The 27,538-nt window shown below is 44.3% G+C and overlaps 1 long non-coding RNA gene across 1 annotated transcript in view; it reads right to left on the bottom strand.

Annotated features, from left to right (window-relative positions):
* LOC134159067 (uncharacterized) overlaps positions 1-27,538 on the bottom strand; it is a 517,675-nt gene that overhangs the window by 13,958 nt on the left and 476,179 nt on the right. The window contains exons 10-13 of the long non-coding RNA XR_009963031.1: positions 16,097-16,189; positions 12,556-12,739; positions 9,797-9,846; positions 9,210-9,282 (exon numbers count right to left, since the gene is read on the bottom strand). This is a non-coding gene — a long non-coding RNA (uncharacterized LOC134159067). The remainder of the gene's footprint in view (positions 1-9,209; positions 9,283-9,796; positions 9,847-12,555; positions 12,740-16,096; positions 16,190-27,538) is intronic.

Raw genomic sequence — 27,538 nt, 5'->3', positions numbered from 1 at the left:
CCTCTTTGGGCCAGTTGGGTGCAGCTGCCTCACGGACCCAAATTTAAAGGGCTCTGGGCAGGACTGATTTAGGTTCCATTTTTATTAGAGCTGTTGGATAGGTACCAAGGTGGAGAGTCGTCTTTACAAGGGTGAACATGTACTCCTAAAGGACCTAAGAGCATTGGCCAACTAAGTACTTAGCAGAGTGAGTAAATATGTTATAATTAAGCTTTTAATTGAGAAGTCTGTATTTAAAAGAATAAAATCCTACAGCTTCCATATGAAATATTACCTGTGCATGTCAGGGGGCTGGGGTCGCATTCACCTTCTCCCACTGTTCTAAGAGCTGTTTTAATAGGTGGAGATATAACAAGTACAGTGCTTGATATGGTAAGTGAACCACAACACTTAATATATTTGCAGGAAGACATCTGAACGACAAATAACTTTGCTTAAATGAAGAAACTCTGCAAGTCACATTCATTCAATCAGGGAAAAGAAACAGTGCCAGGGAGGCAGTGTATCTGTGCAGCACACTTTCTGTCTGCAGCACAGATGCTATGGTTTACCTTTGAACTACCTATGTGGGGAGGAAAAAGTTATCCTGCCTTCATAAATGAATTTGGGAATAATTACATCTAATGGAAAAAAAACAAAAAACACCAAAAAACCAACCAACCCAAATTTAAAAAAATCACATCTGTTCATGGACACTGAATGGAAAGGGATGGGGAGTTTGTAACGGTGCTAATTCATTATAAATTAGTCCCATTTTTGATTGGCAACAGAGGCTGAACACAAACAGAATTAAGGGCAACAAGAGTCCAGGCTACACAGACAAGAGTAAGGCAGTCAAACTTTCGGAAAGGCAACTAGAAGGAGGACAGATCATGCTGGGATCTGTTCAGCCCTGGTGAAGAGAGCACTGTAAATGTTTATTTACTTACTTACTGTACTCATTGGCTTCTTCAATAAAAGAACCAATATCACTTAAAAGCTCTGTCATGCAGCTGTCTCCTCAAACTGCTGAAGCCTGTCCCCAAGCTTCCTGCATTACTGTTGAATGCATGGAGTTGAGTCAGTGCTGCAGCAGCGTAAGTGGGACAGAAAGAATCACATCACATATGGGACAGAGGTGGAAAACCCTCTGCAGGGTAAGGATGCCCACAGGAAACCACTACAAGGCCTTTCTCTGAGTGCCAAGGTTATGGGCAGGGGTTTAGAACAGCATCAGCTGATAAGGCAAAAAGCACTTTGAATTGTTTTCAAGCCACACAATGATTAATAAATACATCTATCTTATGAATTTCTGAATTGTGCATCAGTGCAAATCCATGTTAATATGATGGAGGTCAGTGGAGCATCAGTAGGAGAAATGAGGGTTCAGACAAGATCAGAGGCCAAGCACATTTAAAACTGAGGCTCCATGAGGGATTCTTTGCATCACCCCAGTTTTGTACACCCAAAGAAGCTCACTGCTCTGGCTAGAATGAGGAGGGTTTCATCTCCTTTGGAATGCTGGGGTAAACTGTCCTTGTACAAAACGCATTCAGGGTCGAGTTTTAGGCAATATTTTGTGCTGCAATAACCACACCATGACAGACAGACAACCTCTGCATCAGATAAGAGGAAAAAAATCCTCTTCTGCAGGTCAGTACAAGGAAGGAGCCTGACAGAGCTATAAATACAGGCCCAGAAGTGTGGAATCTACTGCATTAACTGCAGCCAATGGCTGTGTTTAGTTTTTCCCCCAACATTTCAGGTGTTTAGACAGAGGCAAATGTATACATAGGGGAATCTCAGCTGCTCATTGTGAAGGGATTCTCCCTGATAATTGCTGTGGAGTTTTTCAGACAGTTACTTTAAAAATACATAACTGATTAGAGTGAACTGAACTGGGTCCAGTTTGTTATGTGTTCAGCCTCAGGCTGAGAGGTGGAAGCTGCTGAACAGTGAGGCAAAAGGCTGATCGCTTTTCCATTTGCCACGTACAGGCCAAAGAGACTCAGTGGGGCCAGATACAGATTTTCACATAACAATTTGAATGTTTTAATCAAGAAAAGCCCCGGTCACCAAGCAGTTGAAGTCAGACATTTACTTTATGCAGCTGATTTCCAGAGGTGTGTGAATATACTGCAGTGCCCAGTAAAGGCAGGGAGTGATGAGGAGTGCTCGGAGCACGGGAAATGATGAAGAAAGAACCCTTCATGATGGTCTTGGTGTGTGATGTTTTTAAATCCCAACACCAAAGGTGCTGGGGACAAGCTCTGCAGGGAGAGGGGTGGTGCTGAGATCTATGCACATAATGATTGGGAGACAGAGTGGTGAATGGCTGTCAGCAAGTGCAGTCTGGCTTTTCTTGGTTTTAAATGTGAACCCAAACTCTGAAATGATGTGCATTTCCTGTAGCCAAAGGTTACCATTGGCTAGAGAGAGGTTCTGAGGCTCTATCTTAAAAGCAGTGTTTAACACCAGTGTTTTTACAGGATGGGGCTGGCTGTGTGGATGCAAGTGGTAAGTCTCTCGAGGCTCATCCCGCACTGGATTAGCCGAAGTCATGCCCAGGTTAGTGCAGCCAGAAGGATGGTCCTGATAAGGCAAGAAAGGAATGAATGTGCAATGGGAGGTGAGTGACTGCTAACCCAAAGAGTTTGCTTACTCACCTTGCCAGGGAAAAGACAGAGCAGAAGTGGCACAAAACTTTATCTAAAGAAATGTTAAAAAGAATCTTCTCCTACATAAAATGAACTAATTAAAATTAAAATTAACATTGTGGTTCTTCTTTTTCAACCCAAGAAACAAAATTACTTAAAGGTTTTTTTTCCTGAGTGTCACTTTGGAAAACACATTCTCAGCTTGGGGATGGAGAAGACAGCCCCTCCATTATGGAGGGTCCCACTGAGGCATCCGTGGCATTGGGCTGTGCCATGGGGCTGGGGTCCAGAGATGCCAAAGACTCACAGCGAGCTCAGAGGCAGTTTGCAAACAGCCACGTCACTGCACAGAGGTCACTGACTACAGGCACTCAGCTAATCCAGCTTCCAGGTTGGCCTGGAGTGAAGAAATGGTGCTACCACAAACTGAAGTTGACAGCCCCTATGGCAAACCAGTCCTCACAGGCTTGAGTTACCAGCACAAGTGCTAGGTTTAGAGTATTATGAAAATATCCGCATTCTGAAGTGCTGTGAATTATACCAAATAATTCTGAATATCTCTTTTGCTAACCTAATGAATCAAAGTGGAGCTTCCCACATTATCAGCAATCACCACGGAGAAAATGGATTTCAGTGTACATAGTTTCTGTATAAATAGTGCATATCCAGCACATTCTTTAAGCACGTAGTGTCTGATTGCATAATAATAACAATAATAAAGAGTGAGGTGGCCAGCTTGCAAGCAGGCCTATCAAAGTATCAAGTGCACAAGGCTAGCGTGCTCCTAACTGGAGGGAAGGCAGCAGGGATGTGTCCAGCTCACCAGTGCACTCCCCTTCGTGGCGTTTCCTACCACCAGCAAACCATGGAGCCTGGCGAGCTTCTCCCTGAATCCTTGCATGGAAACAGGCTCCTGGCAGAGCCAAGGATGTTGTGACTGCAGCACGGAGGCACAACTGAGTGGTTTGGGTGAAGTAACTCACGTTGCTCCTTATGGCTTTGTGGGTAGGATTTTCAGTAGCTGGAAGGACCAGACCAGCCTCTCCCCACTGCTGCCATGAGTATCCTTGAGAATTCATGGAGAGCAGTAGGCTGGAGGAATGCACTTTATGGGGTGGCTGGATTGTTTATGGCCTGAAATAAGAGATCCCAACCGAAACCACTTTGTTGGTTTCTAACAGTGAGAGGCAGAGCATGAAGCTCATATAACTCTTGCTGGGGAGTGGATATGAAAAGAGAATGTGGGCAAAACGCAGGACAACCCACAGATTCAGAAGCTGTCTTGCCATTAATTACGGCTAATGGCCTAATACCAGTAATAAACACCTTCAAACTTAATACATTCCACATTCAGCCTGTAGAAACTCCCTTTACAGAGATGGCCCAGAACGACTAAATGGTCTAACAACCGGGATGCCAGGATTAGGCATTGCTAACAAGCAGTAGTAACACAAAAGCAACAGAGGAGAGGGTGCTTTGAGTCCCTTGAGATAGCAAATTACCACCCAAAAGGAACTTCTAACAGCTAAAAGAATTAATAGAGTATTATTTTCAACCAAAAGTGAGTGGTCAAGACAGTACCAGTATGTCCAGGAGGACTCTTCCATTTGAGCATTGCTGCAGTGGAGCTCCATAGGTGGCTGGAAACACCCGCCCTGTGCTGTGAGTCCATGGGCATATCCCAGCTTAGACACAGTGCTGGGAATGGGCCACTTAAGGGGATGAGCCTGCTCAAGATACAGCCACTCACTCTGTCTTCAGCACTGCTGAAGGGGAAATGTCCCTCGTTCAGGCCTTGAAAATAATGAGGTAAAATGGACTTGGAACTATTAAAACCTCTCCAAAGACAGGACCAGATATTGAATATCTTATGGGAAAAAAATGATGGGCAAACACAGCGTACCTGTACGGGGCCCTCCTCTCACAGAGCCGCGGTGAAAACTCCCTGGTCACAAAAGGAGAGCTGGAAATGAAACATGAAGTAGTCTGCAGTGATGCTAGAAAAACCAAATCAACCAAAATGCAGCTAAGGACACTGACTGCACTGAAAAAGAGGGCTCTGAAGGCGGGTTTCAATGCTGTAGTCAGAGACCAGGGTTTTCCTTGCTTTCCCAACAAAGCCAGGTGAACAGTAGGACAATGTGCAGTTATTTCCATGGAAAACAGGAAAAAAAAAACCCAGACGTATCCTTAGGGTGAATGTGAGCTGTCTTAAGATCAAACCCAACCTTTTAGCATACACTAACTTGCTGTACTAATGCTGGTTGTGACTATCGGTGTCGCAGCTTGACTCCAAGCCACACAGATACTCATGTTCAGGGCCAGTTTCTCTCCAAATACTCCCCAAACTTGGCTTTAGGGTGTTTGAAGTAGAACTGATGGAGATTTAAGCATCACCCCAAACACGCAGTTCAAAACATCAGGGTTCCTCAATGGCCTCATTCATGTGCTTGAAATGAAGCACGTGCTGAATGAAGGCCCGTGGAACCAGGCTTCCCGGAATGCCGGGCACTGTTGGGTCAACAGACGGCTCTTTATGTTGGAAGCTTCAATACAGAACTGGTGCCCAGCTTTAGATAATCCAAATCTTATCCTTGCTACAAAGACCTTGCAAAGCACAAGTTATCACCATGAAACCAAAAACTGCTTTTTATAGCTCACCCTAACTTCATTGATTCGAGAGTCAAAAGTTTCTCAGTACCTTTGCCATTAATTAAAAGGAGTAAAATCCTGTGACCCTTTTATAAGGAAAAATAGAGCGGATGTAGCTCCCATGCCCTGGACACACTTACATTTAGCTTGGTGCACTTCCAAAGGCCGCGATCCAACAAGATACTCAAACACCTGTATAACTTCAACACGCTTTCAAGAACTTCGGTGAAAGCAGGGAAAAATAAATCCTGTGAAAACACCGCTTTGTTTCTTTCAAATCTGATTTTTCAGGCCTCTCGAATGCAATGCATCACCTGAAATATCTCCTTCCTCATGTAGAATATTTTAATATTAAGCCAGATATTTTTATATTTCCACAAATTAAATGCAGCACGGCTGAAGGTTTGACAGAAGCTTTAATTTGCACATAAAAAGGTAGAACGGTTTCAGTTTTGACAGCATAAGCTTTTGATTTGTTAATAAAGGCAATTCTTTCTCAATTGTGAACCTATTCCCCAAATAAGACAATGCCGTTTGTAACAGAAAAACACACCTTCCTGGCGTGGAGAATAAACTTTTGATCCAAGTTATGAAAGAAATTCAGACTTTATAAAAATGAAAGGATGAACTTTCACACTGAAGCTTTAGTAGTAACAGCACAAGAACCAGAGGAAGGTGGGTGTTCCTGCCACGTTCTCCGTACCTGTTGTTATTAACATAACCTACCTTCACAAAGTTTGGATGAGGTTCATTGCTAGGAAGTACCTGTGAAGAGTTGAAGTCATAGAATTATAGAATCATAGAATAGTTAGGGTTGGAAAGGATCCTCATGCTGGGAGCTGTGTGTCTGGAAATGGGTTTGGTTAACAATTAACAGTTTTTCCTTGTGATGTTCTAATCAAACTGCAATTGAAGAACACTAAGATTTCAGACTCCTGTGAGGAAACCCAAGCACCACAGAGCTTTTAAACGAAGACGTAACCAAAGGAAGCAGAGGCCAAGCTGTCAGACTGACTCCTCTGTGCCCATGTCACCCTTCTCCTCGAAGACCATAGAGGAGGAGAGTGTGTGCAGCTATGGAGCAGTTCAAGCAGAGCCAGCTTAAGCATGGAAAAACAATTAAGATGTGGATTTCTGATCTCAGATCAAGCACATTATTCAAAGCTTTCCCCATGTGACAGCCAAAAGCTGCAGCATGGAAGCAAAGCTGAAAGTACCCAGGATCTGTTTCAGTCTATAAAAGGGTAATGAAGCACCCGGCCACGGGGCTGCCAAGTTCTCAGCTTTTACAGGCTCACAAGTCCTCTACCCTGGCACCAGAAGTTGACTTAAGCTTCTCAATGAACTGAGCCACGCGTCCAAACAGTTTGAGGTACAAAAAGTGTTGTTACTACAAGCCCACCACTTCTGCCTCTGAGAGGAGACACTAATCCAGACCCAGTGATACACAGGCAATGAGCAAATGATGCGGATACACCTGAGGTAAGATACACCAACCCACCTGCATAGGACTGGAAATCTCCTGGACATCTGCAGCCGTGGCAAGGAGCTGTTGACTGTCTGTGTCACTGGAAAGAGGGGCTCCTTACAGATGACTGGCAGCAGCATATCCTGCTGTAATACTAACTAAGCCCATGACACAGCCTGCTATCAATATTTTACTCTATGCACGTGGCATTTTGCAGTGACACTAGACACAGTGCTCTGAGGCTTACTGATTCAGGCCTTCCATTTAATAACAAAGGCTCTTGAGTTCAGTAATCTTCTAAGCTCTTGCTGGAGCAAGTCAAGCAGTTCACTGTTATTTTCCAAACAGTATCCCCTTGTGCTTGTCTTTACCTTCATCTCACCACAGTTGCCTCCTAATCCAGTGTTGGTGAAGCAAGGCTGAAGGTATTTTGGTCATGCTTTCGCACTACTGATGTACAGTTGCCTTGTCTCGTTCCACTTTCCCTCTGACTACACTGGGCTATGCAAATGCAGCCACATGGCACAACATCTCCTTTTTTATTAAATAAAGCGTTTCCAGCTCCAGTGCATGGGCTTACACCAGGCAAACCGCATCCCATTAATGACAAGCAGCAGAAGAGAGAGGTCACTGGTATTAATGCTAGAAAACATTTAGGGTGAGATGAGAGGGGGAAAACAAGCATCCAGCAATTTCAGTGAGATTATCACAAGTAATCTCCAGTGATTTTTTCACTTCACACTGGTTTACAGCCTCAGGAATGGCTATCTTAAACCATAACCTTCTTCAGGTTTGAGCACTAAAGATGCTGGGCTCAACTGACCTGATTTTTCAACTCCTCTACTCTGCTCTGGTGAGATCCCCCCTGCAGTCCTGCATGCAGCTCAGGAGTCCCCAACAGCACAAGAGGGATATGTTGCTGCTGGAGCAAGTCCAGAGGAGGCTACGGAGATGCTGCGAGGGCTGGAGCAGCTCTGCTCTGGAGCCAGGCTGAGAGAGCTGGGCTGGGGCAGCCTGGAGAAGAGAAGGCTCCTGAAGGGGAGACCTGAGAGCAGCTCCAGTGCCTGAAGGGGCTGCAGGAAACCTGGAGAGGGGCTTGGGACAAGGGCCTGTAGGGACAGGACAAGGGGAATGGCTTGAACCTGCCAGAACAGGGGAGACTGAGCTGAGCTCTTAGGCAGAAGCTCTTCCCTGGGAGGGTGCTGAGGCGCTGGTACAGGGTGCCCAGAGAAGCTGTGGCTGCCCCATCCCTGGCAGTGTTCAAGGCCAGGTTGGACACAGGGGCTTGGAGCAAGCTGCTCTAGTGGAAGGTGTCCTTCTCTGTGCCAGGGTGTTGGAACTGGATGATCCCTTCCAACCTAAGCCATTCTATTATTCTATGACAGAGACACTGTCTAGGGACAGCATGTGGGTGGGATGCAGTACTACCACCCCAGAGCAAACCCAGCTTGGGCTGGCAGGAGCAGTATTTAAAGTGCTCTCATTTCACTTCTGGATCCTATTGTTGAAAAACTAAAATCATTTTTGTCACAGTTCAGTGGTGCAGCCACCTCTGGGAGCAGGACTGATGCCATAGCTTAGTTCTCTATCTTAGGGTAATCAGCTGTAATTCCACTAACTCCAATGGGTTCATGCTGGGGAGGGCTCTCCCTTTCACAGGGTTCAGTGCTTTGGTCATGCCTGAACACAGTTCTTCAAGATCACAACTCACAATACTACTCAGTAAAGCATCAATCAAGCCTCTTTTTTTAGTAACTTGGAAATGAAGTATTTCCATATATTATGCATATGAAATATAAAAACATTGATGACATATTTGGGGCCCCAAAAATTCAGAGGAGTCTTACCACACAGGGCTGTAGTTGCCAAAGTTGCGTCTCAAGAGCTTTTTCCTGGCCTTGTCTCAAAGGACATCTTTCAGACTTACCCTCCCCTGCTAACACTCACCCTTCCCATGCTAGCAATGTATTTGACAACACCAGCTTGATCTCCACCTGGCTGCCATCTCCTCCACACATCTGATCCTGCCCCGAACTCTATCCCTCTTGAAATAAATATGGGCACCACCCTGCAGACCAAGTGACCTGGAAACACTGCACAGAGATATATGAGCAATGGAGCAACTGTGCCAAAGGAAACTCACAAATCACACACTCTGGGCAATGTGACAACTGGCAGAAAGACAAAATAAAATGACTGCCTCTGTACCTTTCACAGACTCCCTCAGCCGACACCACTACAGTCTGCTGCTGAAGCATGTCTGCAGCAGCTAAACCTGCTGTTTCTCTAACAAACCTCTTGCTGCAGTCCTTCAAAGCAGAAGGAACTGGGGCAGCCAAGGTTGGGATGGTGCTGGAAGCCAAGACGGTCATTTCCTACCAGCTCAACAAACACCCAAGGACAGAGAAGAAGCAGCAGGCATGGGGGATAAGGGACAGATTTCAAGTGGTCACCTTGCAGTCACCTACCAGGCCAGGCCCTTCTAGCAGTATAGCATGTTTAGACAGGAAGCAATCACTGCAGCTCCTGAAATAAAGACACAAACTCTCAGGCACGGCAGCTGATGCCCCCATCATTCAAGTTGTCACAAACCACAGATGCCAACAGTATGATTTCTGCTGTCAATATCAATTTGGAAAGTACCATCGATAACGTGCCAGTACGGTTCAATAACGTTTGACTCTAGGGACTGAGCCTGCACTGAAATCCTTGCTTTTGTTTTCCCCACTTGTTTTAAGCACTTTTCCAATAGACTCTATCTCTAGGTATGGGCTAGGCAAGCACGGTGGGCATCTGTGTCACATTAGCTCAGTGTGTCTTTGCTTTGGTGGGTTAGCAAAGAAGACTTTTTGTTGCTGTAAGCATCTTCCTCTCTGTGAGTGGTCAGCAGGGGCCACAGCATTCTTTTTGGATGGATACACGTCTCATGGAGATGCCAAAGGGAAGGGAAGAAGTCTGACACAAAAAGCTCAATTTAGACCCTATCAGGACCTCAGTGCAGACTCAGAACCTAGCTAGGACTTGGTTTTGTGAGAAATACCTGTTTTCCAAGATGCAGATACCTAGAAGATTCCCTTCTTCACTCTCAACCTGAAAACAGAGATGGAGCAGTTAAGGGGAAGAGAAAGGCCTTTAAAATCACAAGCTGTGTAAAAAGTTTCTTTGCAAATAACAGTTTAACACTAAGTAGTTAGGCTAAAATGGCTGCAAAGTCTAAAATTAGTTACATTTTCAACTAAGAGCATATGCTTTTATTGTCTCTGATCTCAAATATAATCCCAGGAGGCTGTGAAAAGCATGTAAATTACGGAAAGCTAATTTGCTCCAACAGCGACACCTCCCATGTAGTTGGGAGGTCTATTAGACCCAGTGTACTCTCCATTATTTGCATATTAATAGCACCTGCTGAAATACTTTGGGATTTACTTTTCCTGCCAGCAGAGGGACAAAACAACCCCCCAAAAATGATATAAAATTCCCCTTTTTCCTAGAGATCTGATGCACAATAAACTCCTTCGGCAGGGCTAAGAATGCCAAAGTAGCGGGAGGCGATGGGGTAGGATTGCAGATGCCATCTGTGATTTGCAGAGGAACTGGACTGTGAGTTTGCTTAAAGAAAAAGAGAAGGATAAATAAAATCCTAACCCAAAAAAGCAAACAACAAAAAAAGCTCTCTCTGGAAAGTGCTGGGTAATTTGAAATCACTCACTTGGCTCCAGTCTGAAGAATGGAAAAGTTTAACTAAAGAAATCCAGACACTGCAGCAAGGATAAAAAAAACACACAACAAAAAACCCCCCTCCACATCCACAACCAGGGAAAGCAGAACCCCCCAAAGTGGACCTTGATTAAAAATCTACAAACCCTCAGGCTTTGATATTAGCCAGGCCTGCAAGGCCTTGTCTCCTGCACATAAAACAAAAGCTAAATTAAAACCAGCTACAGCCTGAGATTTACTTAAGAAGCCAACTTCCAATCTCTGCTTCTGACCACTGCTTCCCCTCCTGGCCCCCTAACTAGAAAAAAAAAGCCCCTTGTATATATTCCTATAGCTCATCTTCTTCAGGGTGAGGGTGAAAGCAGCTTCCTTTCCACGGTAGCAAATGGAAAAAGCTCACTTTTCAGTGCAAAGCTGAGCCAGACCCCGCAGGCTGGACGTTTAACACGTGCCTCTCTCTGCAGAGTGGATTTGGGAAGCTGACCAGGGAGGCCAGGGCATTCCCCAGCACCTCTCTTTCCAATCGGTATTCCTACAGAAGCACCAGCCGTGCTCCTTTCAGGAGCTACAAGGGGCCCCTATTTCTCCCTGCTTTTTCAACCCTTTGCTTTAATTCTGATGGTGCACCCTTTTAGAATAGGCACTGAAAGGCCCACTAGAGTTACTGCTGGTGTGCTGGGTTTCTGTACCATTTTAACTACCTTCACATTCCCAAGCAAAGGATGCAATTGACTGTAAGTTAAAATGACTAAATTGCTCTCCACGTATTAAAAAAGTAGTGAAAGAGCATTTTGTGTAGGACAGTGAAGCACAGAATAGTGATGCGTTGAGCAGCCTGGCCAGTGCTCTGCTGGGAGGGTGAATCCAGAGCCTGTCCTGAGCAAGGGCAGCTTTGAGCCTGGTGAAACCCTGTGGCCACCTTCCCATGCAGCAGCAGAGCCTCCAGCTTCATCCCATTGCATTGTGTGACTCCAGTGTGAGAGGTGGAGAGAAGAAGGGGTATTATTGGGAAATATATTATTATTGGCCTCTTCTCTCTTCACCAGAGAACTCAATTTGTCTTTCAGCTTTGAACAGCCAAATGAGACCTATGAAAAACTTGGTCAGTGTCAAGTATAATTACTGAAGGAGGCAATCAAACCTTACAGCAATGGGGACCCCTGAATGCTCTAGACAGGCAACTCCCACCATGGCTGTCAACAAATGCTAATTCTCATTAATGTGTATGGAACTCTTAAGTGCTGCAACAGTGGTAGCTATTAGTATTAGCTGGTAGCTAATTAGTAATAAGCAGCAGAACTAGTTAAAGTTGCAGCATGGCAAGCGGATGCAGATTGGAGGACTCGGCTCTGAGCTTCTGGTCACTGTTGGTGATAACTGTAAGCATATTTTTGCCTAGTCAAGAACCTCTAAATGGCTGGAAAGGAGTTACCAGAAAGGTTCCTGAGAGGATTCAGTGGTTCAGGGCACTGAGAAGCAAAGCTCTCTCTTTATGTTTAATATAGCAACTCAAAACTGTTAAAACCTGAGTGTTGCTATCATTCTGCCAGGTTCAGTGCCCTATGAAAATGGGCTTGCACACCATTTCCAGAAGAAGAGGGGAGGCTCCTTCTCTAAATTTTCTATGTCCAGCAATCAATTACCTGTTGTGGGCTGGTCACAGATGCTTCAGGGATCACCAGAGCAGGCACAATGCCTGGGTAGGGGAAGTGCCTTCACCAATAGAGAGAAAACTCAGCTCCAACAAACAGGACTTGGTAACCCAAAGCATCTGCCACAGCACAGCCTTTCCTGCTGGCATGCTGTGTCTCAGAGAGATAAAGGCACACAGAGGCATTCAGAGGAACCTGTCCTCTTACATGCATCCTGCCCTGGGGCATAGCATGGCAGGGAGATACCTACTTTTACTGCTTGCCGTGCACGTGGCTAAAAAGTGCCCCAGCCTTTATGCAAAGTGTTCTTCCCGTCACAGAGTGCCATGTATTTGTAATGACAGCAATAAAAATAACAATAAAAACCCACCCTGAAAAGCAAAACCCAGGCCATTACCTATTATACCAAATTGAATTGGATGTTCCTTACCTGAGATTTCATGAGCAATTAGCAAACGGAATTATCCACAAATGCATGCATGCCCTATTATCCTTGCAGTGATTTCAGCAGCCACAACATTCCAAGCCTGCAGTTTGCCTCCAAACCCCAGCTTTCTCTTCTTTCTTATTTTTAACATGAAGTTCATGGCAGCCAGTGTTTTACCACCTGCATGCTGGGGGAGAAAAGAAAGCAAGGGGGAGAGGATCAATATATACAGTATGTTTATATTCAGTGAGAGCTTGTTGCAGTGGTGAGCTGTGATGTGTGAGTTTGCATTGTCTGCGAAAGGAGCCTTAGTGGCACTGCAGCTGGAAAAATAAGGGAAGAACAGGGACCGTCTTTGGTGACCAACTTTCATCTGGTGAGTTACAATTATATGGTAGGAAATGATACCTTAGACCACAACCAATTTGTGAATCCCAGGAAAGGCAGGAAACTGATTCTTCATCAGGGCTGCAGAACCTGATCTATAAAAATTTGGGCCTCAGCAGGAGGTTGTGTCTAAGTGTGATTTGCATTTCAATGCTTAGTCCACCACAACCTTTAAATCTTCCCGCAGCACTCTCACAATGGCAATTTTTGTTCTCAGTGTGCTCAAAATAACATATTAAAAACTAAAAAATCCTGGTACAATGGAAGTCAGCTGTTAATGGGAAAGAATGCGCCATTTGTGCTCAAATTGTTTCACAAAACACCACTACATCAGAGCCTTTCATCATTTTAGGGGGGATCGAGTCCCCTGACTCCATCTTCAGGGACTTCATGTGGTGCTCGTCACTATCATTCCACTTGCACAAACACCCCAGCCCTTTCAACTTTTATCTGTCCAGAACCCACAATATGTTTGCTACATTATCTAGTTTCTGTAATTAACTTTTCTGTAGGAAGAATTCACAACAAATAAAAGCCATTTCCCTGGAAAAAAAAAACACAAGCTTGTGAGTGATGGTTAAGGGAATTTCAGGCAGGTCCCTTTTACAGGAGGGGCAGCAGCTCTGCCATCCTTCCCGCTGACTGATGGCACAGCTCCAGCTGGTCCTACATGGAGCAGATACCAGCGCTGGCAATGATGATGCTCACGTTCCCCCCCCCCCCCAAACCTTTCTGGCCAGAAGATGAACCCCGATATGTGCTGGAGATGAATTATTCATAGGAACAGGAGGGTTTCCCTGTGCTGCCGCTGAATCAAGGAGGTGAATTTGCAGAGAGGTAAAATCTGCTCCTAACTCCTTTAGCCAAGGAAATGTTCCACGTCGATTGCTCACAGCCTCTTAACCCTGTGTCAACAAAGACAGGTCTTCATGCCCTTCCTGTGTGTTTGTGAAGCCAACTGAGCCAAACTCTTGGAGAGGAAGCCAGTGTGCAGAGCTGTCCATGGGCCATAGAAGATGGTAATTAATGTTCTGGCAGAGCTCAGATGCCTCTCCTTGCTGCATATGGAGCCAGGTTTTGTCCTGAGGAGCTGCATGGAGCCATAAATTCAAATTTACATTTATTTTGGCAATTTGATACCTGTTTTCCAATGTGTAGGATTTTATTGCCACTTACTCAGATATGGCTAAAGTTAGCAAGCCTTTCCAAGGACAAGTTCTCCAGCTGATTGAATTTCCAGGGCTCCAGACCTCAAAGCCCAAGTAAAGGGTGCAGGAGTATGTCTACCAGCAATAGAAGAACATCAAATACATATCCCAAATGTGCCTCTAAGTTTCTTTTTGCCTTTGCTGTTACTGGAGTTGACAGGAGCATTCTATTGACTTCAGCAGATACAGTCCTAATGAAGGATGTTTTTCCTATTCACTCATAAAGGCGCTTTCATTCCTTCACTCTCATTTGCCATGTTGGAACCCAGAGATTTGTTTTATTGCACAGTGATACATGCTGGCATTTGCAAGACTGCAGCACTTCCACTGTGAACTTTCATCCAAGCTGCTCTCCTATGACGAATGGAAAGAAATCCCCACAATGAAGGTTATGGCTCTTCTTGAACTGCACTGAGTGAAGGGTGTTGTTCCATTAGGAAGAGGCCATGCTTTGGAGAAGTTACTCCCATATTTGAGAACCTGTGCTTAGAGACATTTATGGGTGGCTGATTCTACAATATAACAAACACTGACTCTCTGAGATTTCTGACCTGGGACATCCCAAACAACCACTTACTTTTCAACATTTCCCTTCACTCCAGTGAGTGTCTTAGAGCCTGATCAGAGTATTTTGGACTGAAAAAGAAGTCTGGTCCTGAAATTCCTGCTATAAATAAACAGGTAAAAATCTTCCTACAAATGCAGGATGAGTAAGTTTCCTTTCCTTTGAGGATGCTTCCTTGTTAAGAGCACAGCAAGCAGTCAGAAGTACAGATCTTACCAACTGCTCTTCAGCTTAACATCTCTGGCATTCAAAACATACAACTTCTGTGTTTGTACTACATTTCCCTAACAGCTTACATCGAGGCCAAACAGACAGCATTCTGCAAAGGTCTTCTAAAATAAGCTTATTTAAAAGAGCAAGGTCAATGCCCAACAGATGTCAGATTCTGTGTGTAGAAATCAAAGAGTTAGGAGCAAATGGAATATGTCAGAGCTCATTGGTTTTCCATGCCAGGCTCTTTTACCAAGTTCACATTTCTGCTGCCAAAACCAGTAACAATCCCGTCGTATGGACTTCAGCTTTGGAAAAGTGTCTGTACATAAGCTACTTAGCTCCATAAATAAAACTAGCACACAGATAAATGTGTTTATCTGGACATGCTATTTATTGTCTCCATAACTGTATTTTTCCTTTAATGGGACACATGCTGGTTTCATGCTTCAGCCTTAGGCTCTATTAAAATCAGATTAAAAGCATTAGTAATGTAGTTAATTCCATTCATAATATGCCCATCAACAGAAAAGAGAACATTAATATATATATATATATACATATAGGATTTAAGATATTTTAAAATCATTCTGCTCCATTTTGATCTCTGCAAAAAAGCTCTTTTTTAAGTCAGAAAGGAAAACTTTTCTCTCTGTTCAGAGAAAGTAACTCTGCCATGTCTTTTAAACCGCAGCTTTCAGAATGATATTTGTGATTTCAATTAAAACATGCTATTGTCACTTTAGCCTCCCTCTTCGGTATTTTAAATTGATCCTAACGGCTTTGCCTTAAGTGATTTGTGTCCCATAGTGAATCCCTGTCACTTACAGCACCTCCCACTATTGCCCTCCCGAATAAGCGCTACCAGATAATCACTTCTTCCCCCTTCTCCCAACGTTATTGCTTGCTTCCCCCCTGACTTTGCATGCTGGTACAGTCTGCAAAGTATTTGCTCTTTAACATCTTTAACATATGGCTTGTTGCTCTGGCACACCACAGTCAGGGATTTAAAAGAAGGATAAAAGCTGCATGAAAACGGCCAAACTGATGGCTCTACAGGTAGGCTCGTATCTCTCCATGGCTGTTTTCCAGACTGCAAACTGGAGAGTGAGGAAATGAAGAGCAAGAGGGAATGAGTGGGTTGCAGTTAAAATTTCTTTGGCAACATACTCACAGTTTAGGGCCTGGTAGGTGCTTCTGCAGCCCAGGTCCACTTGCTGTGCGCTGCTTTCCTACAGAGCCTTGCGAGATGGAGGCTGAGATGAACCTGTTTAGGAAAGAAGAAGTTCCACTGGAGGCTTCCCACTGAAAAGAGCAGAGCCCTGAAAGGCTTTGGCTGAAAGCTAACACCAGAGCTGCCCTCTGCCCCCTATATCATCCTGTCCTTTAACATCGCATCACTCACATGCCACGGGATGCATACGAGGATGCACAGGGAACCACAACCTTTCCCCTTCTGAGAGGAGGATCCTTTCTCCTTTGCCTTTCACGGATCTCATTATTAATTGAAGAATCATTTAGTTTGCATAATTGTCCTCTGCCATACATAATTCCACCCTTTCTCTTTAAATTGGCTGATTAAACTAAATACAGCCTTTTGTTTTTGTGGCTCCATCTATCAAAGCTTCTAGATGGACAGTCAGTGTGACGTGAATTAAAAAAAAACCCAAACTAATAATATTGGGAAGCATCTTTTTAGGTACATTCATGAGATCTACCACCAGGTGACTCCATTCTAAAATATCTGTATTTTCGTAAAACAAAATGCTTTCTTTCCTACACCCTGAACATCACCACAATGCCCCCTCCATAAGATATAGCACTCTGAGAAAATAGTGTTAAATAAATAGCACTTTTACTTAAGATATGAACTATTTCTTTTGGAATAGCACATGAAATTGTATTAGAGAGCATCCAGAACTGCCTGATCTGTCCCTGTCTAATCAGACCTGATTAATTCAAATCAAATTGCAAACCTCAGTTTTATTTTGCTTTAAAAACTCCAGATCAACAACAAATCAGCTGTATGCAGGTATCACAGAGGCAGTTAACACAGAAAGCCTACAGACACGGAGTGTCACAGAGTCAAATGGATATGATTAAACATTTGGAACCATCTATTAATATTTTATATATTCAAATATATACAGAGCAGACAGGACCAGTTAGAGGGATGCTCTTCACTGGGGACTTTATTACATTTATGCCTAAGAAGAGGAGATCCAGCTCAGGTGTCAAAGGGGGTTTCTTCAAAATAGGCGAATTATTAACAAATCATAGGGTTATGGGGAGGGTTTGTAACACAGAACTGCACTAAACCACGCAGTGATCTACACAGACAATCAAACTGCCTGTGCGACACCGAGCATAGCACAATGCGAAAATAAGATACAACAATCTCACAAATGCAAGATTGCAAATGCAAAAGAGGCAGCCCTGCAAGGAGTATATCAGAGATACACTGAGCCATTGTTTGTGTGGAATGTGTACTTGGATGGGCTCTCAGACCTGACCAGTTTAATCCACATCAGACCAGGGAGACATAGGGTCAGGAGGCTGAATGTGGATTTGGGCGCTTGGCACAGCTGTTTTCCTTAGGTGCAATACACTTGTCACTAGTGGTGGCACTTTGCATTTGCTGTATGGCAGCATATGTGCTTGCCACATTTGGGACCCATTATATCTCTTTCCCCTCCAGCCACTTCCCTTCCCTTCTTGTTAGCTGCATGTCCATATATTCTTCTATCCGTTATTGCTACATTGCAAGGCCAGCTCTTTGCCCCTCTGCTTTGCTCCACTGACTAGATACACTGCATGGGCTCTTCACAAGCTTCCCATATAACAGCCATCTGTAGATGGGGCAGAATTTTCATATATATTAACAAATATACATATATATATGCACATCTATATGTATATACATTCAGACATGCTCTGCAACAAATCATACCTATTCCATCACGAAAACACTTACTTGTACACAAATATTGCTGCTACCAGGGAGAGCATACATTGACAAAGAAAAGTTGAAGAACAGCCAAGGAAACCCTCCAAAGCACAGTGTAAACCCAAAGTAAAGCCTAAGGTGTAAAAAAGGGAGAGATGGACTGCATGTTCACATTTCAGCCCCTTCAATTAAAACCATAGTTCCTGCAATAGCACAGACTAATTAATACATGCTGATATATTGGCTTGCAGATAAACGAGTGTATGACTCCATGTCCAGAAGAGGTAGTTAAATGTTTAGGCTTGCTTTGTACACAGCTGTATGGACAGGACTGACTGCAGGGCTCAGATTTGCTCAGTGTTGGGTCACTGGATAAGACAACAACGGTTAAGAAGGAATTTGGTTGATGTCTCATTTCAGGGGCTGTACTGCCAGCTCCTAACACCAAATACACAGTGTTTCCTACCAGGATGCTGGGACACTGCTTCAGGGGGAAAAGTCTCTGGTCTGGAGGGACAAGCTTGCCCAGGCAAGTTCCCAGCTAAGCAGTGCCCAGCCCAGCAGAGGCTCTTTCTCAGGCTCCCTGGAGGTGTGGGTGTGAAGGCAATAAAGGAACATTGAGCTCCACATAAAAGAGCTTTGTGCTCTTTTAAAGATCAACATTAAAAATGCAGCAGCCTCTGATTCACATTTTCATAACTATCACTATATTCTCGATGATCGGCGTTCAGATAGCGCAGGTCTCCTTCTCATCCCCCTCCAAACCAGAGCAACCCAGGGGCTGGTTGCTCCTCACCTCGTTCAGCAACAGGTCAGGCCAGCAAAATCCCTTGCTTACTTTCAGGCTCCCTAAGTATCAGTAGTGGAGTGCGAATCGCCTCTGGCTTTCTCTGCAGCCCCCATTACATCAATGAACAGCATTACATCAAAAATTGATGCTGACAACTAAATCCTTTCATAAGTCATGATGCTGTCGGACATGTCCCTCCACTCTCCCACCCTCTTTTACACACATAGAGGGAGAAGGCTTGGGAGGAAGGCCAAAATGTTGGTCTCTTTGAAGCAACTATTTGTGAACCAGCATGGAAATCAGTTTGCTCACTTTGGATGCACAGATTAGAGGCAGCTGACTGCAGAGAAAGAGACCATCTGCAGATCAGCAAGAGACAGGGCTTCTGTTGGTACCTGCTGCTGCAGAGGGGGAGGTCACCCTACCTCTAACACAAGTGACATGAAGGAAAATTCATAAGTGGGTTAGAAAAGGTGAGAGGCTGGAAAATGCCTGTCTGCTTTAATGTAAATAGTTACAATATGCACATACATTTCATGCCATCTCACTGCCCTTACAAATGTCAGGAATGTTAAGTAGGTAGGAGGCCCCTCTAAGCACTGAGATGTTGATGCTGAGCTCTCCTCTCTGTGCTTTGCACATGTGATGCAACAGAAAGGTTCTGTGTTTTGGGTGAATCCTGCTCAGTAGCTCCCCATCCATGTCATTAATATGCCTTCCAGTATCTGAAGTGGGCTACAAGGATGCTGGAGAGGCACTCTTCATTAGGGATTGTAGTGACAGGACAAGGGCGAATGGGTTTAAACTTAAACAGGTGAAGTTTAGGTTAGGCATAAGGAAGAAGCTCTTTATTGTGAACGTGGTGAGGCACTGGAATGGGTTGCCCAGGCAAGTTGTGAATGCTCCATCCCTGGCAGTGTTCAAGGCCAGGCTGGACAGAGCCTTGGGTGACATGGTTTAGTGTGAGATGTCCCTGCCCATGACAGGGAGGTTGGAACTGGATAATCTTAAGGTCCTTCCTTTCTAACCTTAACTGTTCTATGATTCTATGATTAAGTACCCCTTCAGGAACCAAACTTTGCAAACTCCTTGCTGTGGAGCTTGGTACTAAAGCCACAACCTGGGATGTGGGTGGAGGTTTTATCAGCCGGAGAAAGCACTTGTAGTACGTGAATGGCCAACTCAACTGCTTGGAGAAAGGAGTCGATTCAGGCTGCCAATACTGGCTCTCGCACAGATAATAAACCTGACTGGCCTTTCTCCTGACATCACACTTCAATCAAGAACTTGCTCACAAAATGTCACTTTCAAAGTTGCAGCTTTAAAAAAAAAAAAAAAAAGAAAAGAAAAGAAGAAAAAGTCTTTATAAAAAATTCATGGACACAATGATCTGATAATGCAGCTTTCTGATACCAGCAGATGTTTTGTCTAACATGTTCCCTGAAGCTGTACTCTGTGCCTTCATATCTTTCATTTCCAGTTGCTATCTGCTGACTGTGGGATGTCATGTACGTACCCTATAGCGATGCACAGCAATTCGCATCTAACACCGCCGTGCGTAATGAGCTTCACAAGATGCTTGTCGCAATAACTCCGCACTTCCCCAACCATATGGAACACAACACTCCAAAGCCCACAGACACTTTTTTTTATTACAGTTCAGATCCTTAAAACATAATCTGTGTGATGTCTAGTGAATGTACGTGAAGAGCTGCTGAAAACAAAGTTAACACTTGTTCACATCATCTGTTACAAATGTCCAATTTGGGACAATAAATTTCCTCGGAACCTGTTCTTTTGCTGACTCGTTGCTTTATCTTTTTTCTCTTTCTCTCACGTCGTTTTTTTTATGAACTATGCATATGTATTAAATGGGATTTGTTGTCCCTAGATACCAATTTGCATAAAGTGCAAGCCATCATTGGTTGGAGAGAAGCAAATTACTTCTCCAGCAAGATCACACTTCTTTTTTTTTTTTTTCCCTTTTTCCTTTTTTTTTTTCTTTTAATTTTAACAAACCGCAGGCAGAGGCTGTTAACAGCACTTAGCCAGATATGCAAAGTATCCTTGTTCTCCAAAGCAGCTTGATCAATGAGCAAAGAAAGAAGGAAGAAGAAAGGGAAGTGAAGTACAATGCAGAAGTGACCCGCGACTGAGCGGCTAACCCAGCCGTTCACCTGGAAGGCAAGCTGCCTGGCTCTCAGTTAAAGATACAAGCCAAGTATGGCTTAGCACTCCGGACACAATGCAAACCAGCTTGGAATCACCATCCGCTTTTCCAAGTATCCTCGGTGTGTTTCTAGAAGTCCCTGGTGTGCTTGGCACTTTTAGGTGTTGATCAGCTTGCAGAAGCCTTGCCACATATTTACTCAAGCTGGGCACCTTCTGAAGAACTGTGTAAGTATTGGCTTGAAATATCATATAGTCACAGAATGGTTTGGGTTGGAAAGGACCTTAAGATCATCCAGTTCCAACCCCTTGCCATGGGCAGGGATGCCACACACTAAACCATGTCACCCAAGACTCCATCCTCTGCCCTGCCCTATCTAACCACCCCTCTAGCTCCAGAGGTGCTCTGCAGGATGGTATCTCCCACCCTAGCAGGCTTTGGACAATTCCAATCTCTTTCTTTTCCTGATGCACTGCATTGTGCGTACCTGTAGCGTGTTGGCAAGAGCCTCGGCTATGGTGACATGACAGATTCCCAGGGTCAGAGCTAGCCCTGTAGGAGCCCCCTGCTTCTGAGGAGTAGGAGAGACAGAGGAAGGGGCATTACAATGACAGGATTTTACAGATCCTTCAAGAAACAGTTATCTAAGCAAACCTGCGATGCACGGGATGATGTACAAACTCACCAGCCCAGTACTAAAAGGATTTGCAAGCCTCAGTTACAAAGTGTGGGGTATTAAATTCACTAAAGGAAACAAATTAGCAAGGATGCTGAATCACAGAATCAACGAGACTGGAAAAGACCTTCAAGATCATCAAGTCCAACCATTACCCCAGCACTGCCAAGGCCACCACTAATCCATGGCACTGAGGGTCTCATCTCCACGGGTTTTGAACACGTCCAGGGATGGTGGTTCCACCACTGCACTGGGAAAGTTTCCAACTAGGTCTGAACTTCCTAAGAATTTAATGCTGGGACACTGCTAGGGGTGTTGGGGAGAAGGGATCCCCCCTAAACATACTCTTATTCTGTTGAGCTGCCTAAAAATAACAGCAGGATCTGTCTCTAACTAAGTGCTCACTCAGAGTTTGATCCCAAATCCATTAATATCGTGTGCTTGGATTATTTTACCTCTGAATGTAATGGACTTTTTAATGGATACTCTTTTAAGAATGGATCCTGAGATCACACAGAACATTAGTAATTGATTACAGTCATAGGACAATTAATCTGGGCAACTGCGACAACTAGATGCTGAAATTCCTTTCAGGGAGCTGTGGCTGCTAAAAGAACACGCAAGGACCCAGGGTGTGTAAATTCTTAAGAGAGAGTCTGCATTTCCTTGTTACCTTTAGCATCTATCCAAGGATACACAAATACCCACAGATTTTATGTTGTGTGATGATTTGAAGGCGGAAAAAATAGTTTCCGCCTGCAGAAATACTGGCAACTTCTTGTGGCTTTTGCAAAAAGGCAAAAAATCCCACAATTTCCCACATCTTCACTGCTTTGTTTTTGTATTTATGTTTGCCACGTTTCAAAGGAATAAAATAGCACGTAAAAGAAGATCCTCACTGCCAAATGATCACAAAAAGCACAAGAAGTCATGCAAAGGTTACAAAAAAAACTCACAAGAGGGAAATAGGTGCTGGCTTTGAAAATGGGGCTCTTTCATAACCAAGGGTACTGTCCACTGTTAACCAACAGAACCACTTTGGGACCAGGTGAAATCGTGTCTGGGACACTTACCCTTAGATGGATAGCAGCACATGGACCTTGTCTCTCTGAATTGCTGTCTCAAGGGGCAGGAAGGATCAACAGCTTCCTCTCGCTTGACAGCCCTGGCAGGCTCAAGTGGCAGTTCCAAAGGCAGTGCCTTGGTGCCTCTGTGCAGGTGCATCTGCAGCCTCAGATCTCTGGAGACAGCCCTAGCCAAAGAAATAGGTTGCCAAAGCTTAGCCAAACATAGCATATGAGACCCAACTGTACAGTAGGCACTAGATAACATGCAATCATGGCCTCCTACTGCAGCAAATTCTACATAAACCCAGGCCTTTGAAAAAGAAGGAGTAAAAAAAAATGTGTTTTTCTCATTCCTTATCTGTACCTACTCCATTTCACCTAAGGCTGGCTATTAGCTCAGCTGGTGATGTCACTTACTTCACTGGAACCTGTTATCATCCAAGATTTCACACAGGATTTTCTGTTTTGTTAGCTGTGTGCTTTGTGCAATGTTGTATTCCATTCCAATAGATAAAGGGTTAAGTAATTCCCGTCTTACCCATATAGGCAAAGTTCTACTCCCTGTGGGTTGCTGCCTTCCCATTGGCTACAGGGATGACCTTGGAAACAGACAAAAATGATGCATTGTTGCAATAAATATTATAGCTTGCACCTGGTTCGAATTAGATCTGCCAAACAATTGCACAGATAGTGAAAAGAGAAATGTGTTGGCTCCTAATCGGGTGTTCATTGCTGTTTGATCTGGATTATTCAGCCCTGCACACGACCTCGCCTTCCTGGTTCTTGTTTTTCTTTTTGGACTTGCAGAAAGGGATGGATTGAAAAGAGTCTGCTCAAAGAGGAACAACTCTGCCTAAAAGGACCTGAAAATGGATGGGTTTACACCAAGATTTACAGTAGTTCATCATAGAATGACAGAAACAAAGGATCAATGAGGTTGGAAAAGACCTTTAAGCTCATCAGGTCCAACCATTGCCCAGCCCTGCCAAGGCCACCACTAACCCATGGCACTGAAGGCCTCCTCTCCATGGGGTGTGAACCCTTGCAGGGCCGGTGACTGCAGCCCTGCCCTGGGCAGCCTGTTCCAATGCCTGAGCACCCTCTGGGGAAGGAATTGTTCCTCAGCTCCATCTAAACCTGCCCTGGTGCAGCTTGAGGCCATTTCCTCTTGTCCTAGCACTTGTTACTAGGCAGGATACTTCAGAAATCTCCATTATGGCTTCTTGGTTTCATAGGTCTGTAGTGGTCTTCTCCTTTTCCTTCACTTCCTCTCTCCTTCTCTCTTAACTTCAGAGCTTAAACCAATCTCTAGCTATTAGCAATCAGGATCAGGCTGACTGGGAAGCTGGACTTCAACATGTTGGGGAAACAGTTCAGGAAGGATTTTGCTGATAACATTCACCAAATGGAGCAGTGATTGCCTTTGCAGCTTAGCGTGATGAAACCTTGGGAAGATTCTGGCAGTTGCTGCCTACCAGATTTTATAGACCAGTCATAGTTTGCAGCTCAGCATCATGCTTTTCACTCACTATGTTGATTCTCAAGTTCATTTCCCACTGAAAGTGCTTCTTGGTGAACGAACATTTAGTTTCTTGCATATCCAGCCACCCAGGCTGTGCACAGTTCACACAGATTTACTGCCTGCTCTGTGATCTAGCTCTATGGACAAATGCAAACAAATGTAACAAATGTTAACAATGTTCTCTTTAAAATGAGAATTAAAGAAACAAGACATTACTATTATCTCCATTTTCTAAATGGGGACGGGAAGCCACAGCTCAGCCAACACTTCCAGCTGAAGCAGCCCAGTTCCTCTGGTCCCTACTGGCTCCCTTTACTCACGCTGGGATGAGCACTGTGCATCTGTATTTTGGAACTGATTGAGGATCTTCTCTGTCTGAAAACCGACCCAGGGAGGAACAAAAAGAGTTTTCCTTTCAGCCACACCAACTTTCTGGCTTTGGTTTGCACATAGCTTGGCAGGACAGGACTGAGCAGCCAGGACAGAGGGAGTGCACGGCAATAGTGTGGATGGAGTTACATGAAATCACATGTAGGGATATCAAGAGGACAGTGTAAATCTCTGCAATCCACAGATGGCTTTTCTCTGTTAATGTCACCAACCTCACAATCTAGCTAGTAGTTGTACCAGTCCTCTGAGCCACCCGAAGTTTCTTATGTATAGACAATACATCTCAGAAGTATTATGTCTGGTGGAATTAAATGACCCTCTGCTCTGTCAAAAATTAATTATTTGGGGGTGGAGGTTGCAAGGGGATTATTTCAGTAGCCATTCTAATGAAGGTAGGATCAGACAGGTTAAAAATAAGCCTAGACACAAAGAAGATATGGTAAGGGAATAGCTTAGCCTTTGCAGAATGATGAAGCCCTGCATCAGTATTATTGCAAGAGTGCTGTTCAGGAGGAGAGGCAGAACGACAGAGATATTTGCAGGGTTAACACATCTTCCTCTGTCTGATGCACTCCCTCTTTCCCACTTTTCCCTTGATGGCAGGTAATAAAATGCCTGCTGGTACCCCCCATGACTGGAGGTACCCAGAGTGGTTCAGCCCATCGTGAGTGCTGTGCCAATCATTTAACAATTCCCACAGCTGCCTTTGTGAGAAGCCTCTCTCTTAAGCCTCTGGTTTAAGAATTTAGAGTAATCATGTAAAAATGATACCCCTGTGCTCTATGATCCGCTGAATCTCACTAATGCCGGATCCCAGAAGAGGGCTTATTAATGAAAAGATGCAATGCCTCTCTCTCTGCTCATGTTTCACATGAATATCTGTCATGGATTCGGCAGTAAACCTTACTGCTGATAAAGTAAGTATAATGAACCTCCGTGCTCCACCAGAATGGAATCTTGGACTGATGAAGTAGTTACCTGCTCTACTTTCCAGCACAATGGCAGGCTTGAGATGTAAAAGGAGAAGTACTCGGCCGCTATGGGACTGGCGGCGCAGTATCGCATCCTCCTAAATGTTGGGTCTGATTTGCTAGCGGTGCCTTTGGCTGTGTGAAAAGATCAAGAGTTTGGAAAGGAGCAGTTTGTAATTAGCTGAGAGAAATGAAATTATGCTTTCGTGTAAATCACTGAGTCAACAGAAGAAAGGAGGGTTTTTAAAGGGACAGCAACACCTTGAGGCTACTCTGTGTCCTTTCAACATTACGCAGTGGGCAGAACCTCAGTCAGTTCTTGCCAGCTGGCTAGCTGTTCAGAAAGGATGAATACCAAGTGTTCTGCACACAGCAGGATCCTGCTGCTTCCAGCCCCTGACATCTAACCAATTGTCAAGAGGGCACTGAAAATACTTTCGAGTAGTGCGTCTGTCCTGAAGCAGACTTTGCCATCAAGAGGTTCAAATTGCTATAAATCCTTTTGCTGTAGCTGCTCAAAACCAACCAAACCAAGAAAAACCCCACACTAACAAGAAGAAAGGGTGATTCCATGTCTATCCGTGGGAAAAGAAAGTGAGTGACTGCCCAGAAAGCACTGTGAGGCTAAGAAAAGGAACAGGTAAAACACTATCTGAAGGGGGCCTGTAAGGATGCTGGGGAGGGACTCTTCATTAGGGACTGTAGTGATAGGACAAGGGTAACAGGTTCAAACTTAAACAGGGGAAGTTTAGATTGGCTATAAGGAAGAAGTTCTTTACTGTGAAGGTGGTGAGGCACTGGAATGGGTTGCCCAAGTATGTTGTGAATGGTCCATCCCTGGCAGTGTTCAAGGCCAGGTTGGACAGAGCCCTGGGGGTTTAGTGTGAGGTGTCCTTGCCCATGGCAGGGGGTTTGAACTCAGTGATCTTAAGGTGCTTTGCAACCCTAACTATTCTATGATTTTATGATTCTATGATAAAAGGAACACATTCCTTAAGAATTACCCCTAATCTTAGCACCATTAGGATAGTATAGGACAAGGAACAAGAGTCTGGAAGGCGTCACTCTGGAGTACACAGAAATGATCACAGAGACTAACTTTACGTCCAACAATCAGACTATATCTGCTCAGAGCATCTCTGATACCTGGATCATGACTCGTCTTTACAGAGCCAGCCCCATGTCACCAAATCCAAACTTCCCAAACCTTTGTGAGGCACAAATCTGAATATGGAAAGTTACTGCAGAGATGGCAGCACTGAAGAGTGAATATAATCCCATCTCAAACAGTGGTTATTATCCTCTACAAGCGTAGTCAATAATTTAAACAACCCATGAAAATGTTAGCATCATCCCTTACTTCAAGGGGATTCTCTGGTTTGAAGGAATTCTAACATCCTGAAACTCAGTGGGGCCTTAAACCAGGGGCTGTATTTTGTATTAGCAGCTTGGATATAACTCCTGGTATTATTAATACCTAAATGCCCTATATGTTGTCTTTAGAGAGGAAGGCAGTCACATCACCTTTATATGTGTGCTTTCTTCCCTTTGCTTTTACATTTCTTCAACACACGGAATGTACTTAACTCACTGCTTATTGAATGAAGGATTAGTATTATTTTCTTTCCTCCAGTGAACTTTGTTTCACTTCATCCTGCATATATTTTGCTAGGCTGTGTTTTCCTGCCAGCACACCACTGTTCAGCAAACTACCATACTTAAGGCCAGCCAGCTAATACAGTGATACCTTTTTTACTCACAAGGAGTGTTTCTGTAATCATGGTTGTGCTTGTGGTATGAATGGCAGCTTCAAAAAGCACAAAATACACTTCCAGAAGCTTTGCTGAGCTGCAACAGAACTAAAGCAGCTTCAAGCTGCCAAGACATTGGAAACACCAAGGGGAAGACTTGAAATGTAGCCTGCTACCTAGCTACTGTGATAGTGTAAATGCTGACCAGGGACTGCAAAGGGAGCTGCTTCCCCATCCTCCCTTTACTGTGCTGCTGTATCTCATGTTGAGCTAGACTGGGAGCACTTGGAAAGATGCCCTGCTTTGGGCCCTGTAAAAATTAGTGTAAAACA

Source organism: Pezoporus occidentalis, unplaced genomic scaffold (genome assembly GCF_034315485.1).
Source record: "Pezoporus occidentalis ecotype Australia unplaced genomic scaffold, CSIRO_AGI_Poc_V1 ctg10, whole genome shotgun sequence".
Taxonomy (NCBI): Eukaryota; Metazoa; Chordata; class Aves; order Psittaciformes; family Psittacidae; genus Pezoporus; species Pezoporus occidentalis.
Note: the sequence above shows the minus strand (reverse complement) of the source record. Positions and strands in the feature narration are given on the sequence as shown.